We start from the raw sequence: 5686 nt of genomic DNA, 5'->3' as shown, positions 1-5686 counted from the left end.
GTGTGCAGTTGAGTGACATTAAGTACATCCACGGGGCTGTGCGTCGAACACTTGCCGTGACGGCCAGGCTCGGAACACGTGTATGTGTACCACGCAGTGTTGTTAACTAGACCCACGGCAGACTCCCTGTGGACCAGTCCTGGAGCCCAGGGCTGAGGGGACGTGGGATGACCCCCACCCCACCCCCAGCACCCTTGGGTGGCGGTGGGGATTCACTAACACCCATGGCACAGAAGAGTTTGCAGGTCTGAGGCCAGGAGGATTCTGATCAGTGTGTTAGTTTCCTATGGCCGCGGTTATTGCACACGGCCACAAATAGAGTGACTTAAAACTACAGAAATGTAGTCTCCCATGGTTCTGGAGCCAGACGTCCACCGTCAAGGTATTGCTAGAGCTACCCTCCCTCCAAGGTTCTAGGGGAGGCCTTCCTGCCCCTTCCAGCTCCTGGTGGCCCCAGCCACCTTCCCGTGGCATTCTCCCTCTGTCTGTCCCCTCCTGAGGACACCAGCTGTTGGTTCTAGGGCCCGCTCTATATCCTGGATCCTTAATAACATCTCCAAAGACCTATTCCTAAACAAGGTCCCATCCATAGCTACTGGGGTCAGGACTCCGGGGCACCTTTTTAGCCTGTTGCAGTCACATGCACCATCAGAAGAGGGTTGAGGAGGCGAGGAAACAAGACAGCGCCTGGAGGAAGGGCTAGGTAGCAACACAGAGGAGAACAATACTAGGGAAGAACCCAGGTGTGGCCCTTGTTCTGGCTGTGACCGTGGCAGCCCACTGCCCCTCTGGGCTTGAGATTCTGCACATGAGGACCGGAAGCAGTCAGCTGCTCTTTAAGTCCTGCTTAGTCTCTACATCCACAATGTGTTTTAACGGACTCTTAGGCAGAGAGGGCACTCGTACATCCTTGATGGTGTTTTTTAGGGACTCTTATAGCACAGGGGAGATGTGTACATCTTTGATGTGCTTTTGGGGACTCAGAGCAGAGAGGAGACTTCTACATCCATGATGTACTTTTGGGATCCCCAGAGCCCATCCTTATTTTTTAGCCCCTGCTCCACCTTCAGACCAGGATCCCCAGTCACCATAGAGGAAGGCCTCAGGCCAGATGATGCAGGTGTTCTGGGTGGGGCGCCCTGCTCTTCACAACCTCAGGTGTCATGTAGGCCTTCCTTCCTTCAGCCCCACACCCACTTGGGGAACATGACCACACCCTATGCTGCCCATCCTCTGTCATCTGTAAAGGATGGGGGACTCAAGACACACAAAGGGAGGTGGGGTTAAATAAAGCAAACACCCTCTCCCTCCTCAAGGACCCCCGAAACAACCTCCCACTCTAGGGAAGAGTGCTAAGGAGTGGTATTTTTTCATTTCTTTTCTTTAAGGGCCGCATCTGGAAGTTCCTAGGCTAGGGGTCAAATTGTAGCCACAGCTGCTGGCCTACGCCTAGTCATAGCAACTTGGGATCCAAGCCACATCTGCAACCTACACCACAGCTTGTGGCAACGCAACCCCTTGAGCGAGGCCAGGGACTGAACCTACGTCCTCATGGATACAAGTCGGGTCCTTAACCCACTGAGCCACAAGGAGAACTGTGGTATTTATTTTAAATTTTTTTTCTTTTTGGCCACACCCATGGCATGCTCAAGTTCCTGGGCCGGGGATCAAACTGTGCCACAGCAGTGAACGCCGGATTCTTAACCGCTAGGCCACCAGAGAGCTCCAGGAATGGTATTTCCAGCTTATACCTGTCTGAACCCCATGTTCTGTGTTTTTATTTTATTTATTTTATTTATTTATTTATTTATTTTTGGTCTTTTTTGCTATTTCTTGGGCCGCTCCCGTGGCATATGGAGGTTCCGAGGCTAGGGGTTGAATCGGAGCTGTAGCCACCGGCCTACGCCAAAGCCACAGCAACGCAGGATCCGAGCCGCATCTGCAACCTACACCACAGCTCACGGCAATGCCAGATCGTTAACCCACTGAGCAAGGGCAGGGACCGAACCCGCAACCTCATGGTTCCTAGTCGGATTCATTAACCGCTGCACTGTGACGGGAACTCCATGTGTTTTAGACTGAGATATGATTGACGTGTTGATGTACTGATGTGCGTAAGTTTAAGGGGCCCTGCTGTCCATCTGGTACATCGATTTGTCGCCATGGGGTCACCACCCTCTGTCGTGTCACAGGATGACCGTTTCTTTCTTGTGTGGTAGGAAAACCTGAGATCGAGTCTCTCGGCGACTTCAGAGTCTGTGATTCCGTGTTGTCTTCATCACTGTGCAGTGACCTTTCTCTGAAGGCTCGTGTGCCCACTTCCTGGAAGAGGCTTCAGGATTGCAGCTCTACTGCGATTCTCTTCATGCACCACCCACTGCCCTTTTAAAGTGTACATGGCTGTGGCTTTAGGGTATTCACAGAGGGGTGCAGCTCTCACCATAATCCATCTCCGAGCCTTTCATCACCCCCCAGAGAGACCACGTGCCTTTTAGCTATGCCCTCCCCGGTCACCCATCCCCTCCAGCCCAAGGCAGCCACCAGCACAATTCACCGTAAGCATTGGTGTTATCCATCCTTTGTCATGTTCTCAGTGTTTCTCGATGAGAACTATGAAGATAACCATGACCCTGCACTCAGTCCCAGTGTGGAGCTTGCTCCCCACACCCCCCAAATCCCCGACACCAGCTGGGCATCCTACAAGTCCGCTCAGCCCCGACACTGTCCCACGGGTTAAGGACTCTGTCCTACCAAAGTGCCCCCTTCCCCACCCCGACCCCCGCCACTTGGGACGCCACTCACGAGCCCAGTTTTTACTTGTGCTGATGGACTGGCTGAAAATCAGTTTCCCAAGACCGCCTCCTCGGCCGAGATTCATTTGCTCAGGCAGCTCACAGAACTCAGAGAAATGTTTTCCTTGCCAGAGCCCAGTTTCCAAGGATGTAATGCGGGAACAGCCAGATGGAAGAGATGCACAGGACAAGGCGTGGGGATAGGATACCCCTTCCACGCCCTGTCCAGGAAGCTTTCCTCTCCCCAGACTCCGGGCTCACCAACCCCGCAGGCTGAACAGAAGCCGAGACCAGGCTGGAGCTGGGCGACCTGACCCCTCGTCCAAGGTCACTCGCTCCAGACCCATGTCCTCGGCCTAGAATGACTTCCCAGAGCAGTTCTTGACTTGACCACATCCCGCTTTCTTAGCACACAGCCCTGCTGTCACCTCCTCCAAAGGGACAGATGCTTCCTCGGTGCCCTCACGGTTTTAGCACATTTGTGTCACACTGTGGTCACCTTCCCGGTCTGTCTCCTCGCTGCAGCACAAGCTTGGCCAGGACCAGAAAAGGCTGGGTGACTTTGGAGTCCCTGGTGCCGGTTGAGCCTGGGGTCCCGCCTGGAGGAAGCCGCAGGTGTTGGGTAAACACCTGCAGGGAATTGCTCCCCAGTGAGCAAACACGGCTTTAGTTCTTGAGCCACACAAGGAGAGGAAAGCCTGGAGCACAGGGACTGAGGGCCACAGAGCAGCAGAAATTGTGAGACACTCCTGGGGAGAGTGAAGGGGGTCATGAGCTGGTGGTGGAGGTGGGGACCGGGTTGGCAAGTGGATCCGGCTATGGAGAGGATAGCCCCGGAGTCTGAAAAGAGCTTGGCCCCTCCTGTAGGAACACCCGCCAGAGCCACAAACATGCAATGTGAACATCAAGCACCATTCTTTTTTTTTTTTTTTTTTTTTTTGTCTTTTTGCCTTTTCTAGGGCTGCTCCCGCGGCACATGGAGGTTCCCAGGCTAGGGGTCTAATCGGAGCTGTAGCCGCCGGCCTACGCCAGAGCCACAGCAACACGGTATCTGAGCCAGGTCTGCAACCTACACCACAGCTCACGGCAACACTGGATCCTTAACCCACTGAGCAAGGCCAGGGATTGAACCTGCAACCCATGGTTCCTAGTCGGATTCGATAACCACTGCACCACGACAGGAACTCCTCCTCTTTTTTTTTTTTTTTTTTTTTTTTGACTTTTTCTAAGGCCACTCTTGAGGCATGTGGAGGTTCCCAGGCTAGGGGTTTTATCAGAGCTGTAGGTGCCGGCTTACACCAGAGCCATAGCAACACGGGATCCGAGCTGCGTCTGCGACCTACACCACAGCTCAGAGCAACACTGGATCCTTAACCCACTGAGCAAGGCCAGGAATTGAACCCGCAACCTCATGGTTCCTAGTCGGATTCGTTAACCACTGTGCCGTGATGGGAAGTCCTCAAGCACCATTCTTAATAACAGCCCAAAGAGAGAAATCCAAGTGTCCGTCAGCTGAGGAATGGGGAAGCAAATTGTGGCCTATCAGTAAATAGAATATTACTCAGCAGGGAAAAGTGGTGGAACATAGACTTGGGGTGATTATTCTGTGTTCCTCAGTGGTGACAGAAGTATCACTTTGGTGAGCAGTGTTGACAACGGGCGAGGCTGTGCATGAGTTGGGGCAGTGGGCGTGTGGGAAATCTCTGTGCCTCTTGCTCCATTTTGCTGTGGACGTAGACCTGCAGATGAAAGTAACTAGATCACGGGCTGACAAACCTTTCCTGTAAAGGGCCCTGTAGTAACTTAGGTCAGCCATGGGGACTGTGAGAGGTGAGTGGACTTCAAATCCCATCAGGCCATGGAGCCATGACTTCATAAGCTGCCATGACATCAAGACTGCAAGGGCTCACAGGAGTTGTACTTTAAGTCACCTGTGTACTTTTGGCAGCAACAGAAAATGAGGGATGAAGAGGTATTTTGGTCTGGGGGGAGGAAGGGATGAGCTGGTTCTCAGAGGGCTGCCCTGACTGGTGGGCGTGGGGAGTAGAAAGCCCCCGTGGACAGAGCCCACTGATTCCTCTTGCCCTCCCCCCAGCTCCGGACCCCGTCACCATCACCTCCTGCTCCAGCGCCTCAGGGTGGGGGCTACAGGGTCGTCCTGACCTGGTCCTGCCCCCCAAGGAAGCTATGCGGCCTTTGAATTGGAGGTGGGCCGACAGCGGGTCTCCCAGCCCCCCTCCTCCTATGGGAGGGGCGTGTCGGTGTCAGGACTCAAGCCAGCTCAGTCCTACCCAGCCATGGTCACCACCCTGGGGGACAGAGTGAGGGCCCAGTCTCCGAGAGCGCAGGTGAGCAGAGCCCCATGGGCATAGGGAGCTGGAATGAACATTAGTGCCCTGCTGTCAAGGCCATGTCCTTAGACGTGGGGAAGGTGAGGTTCACGGGGTGCCTTGGGGACCCATTGGCCAGAGGGCTCATCCTGGAAAAAAAAGGCTGATGAGACAATAGGGTTTCAAAACTGGGTCCCGGAACTGGGGTGCTCCCCCTGCTGCTCAGTAAGTGCTAGTTCCCTCTCCCTCCCTCTCACTTCCTAGGGTGTGTCTGACAAATGGGCACCAATGTCCCTGACAGTGACAACAGTGGCCAGCAGGTGTTAAATGATGACTCTGCCCAAATACGATGGGGTAGCCGCCTGCATCCAAGCTGACCCCCAGTGACCCTCCCATGCAGAGAGGTCGACCAGCCTAATGACTGGGAGTGAATTCCTGAGGCTGTAGAAGACGTCTCCCTTCTCCCCCCTTCTGTCTCTCTTTCTCTCTCTGTCCTAATTCACCCGCAGAGAAGCTGGTACCCATGCTGTGAGGACACTGAAGATCCCCCATGGTGAGGCTCAC

This window comes from Sus scrofa, chromosome 6 (assembly GCF_000003025.6).
Source record: "Sus scrofa isolate TJ Tabasco breed Duroc chromosome 6, Sscrofa11.1, whole genome shotgun sequence".
Classification (NCBI taxonomy): domain Eukaryota; kingdom Metazoa; phylum Chordata; class Mammalia; order Artiodactyla; family Suidae; genus Sus; species Sus scrofa.
This window is presented reverse-complemented; position numbering follows the sequence as displayed.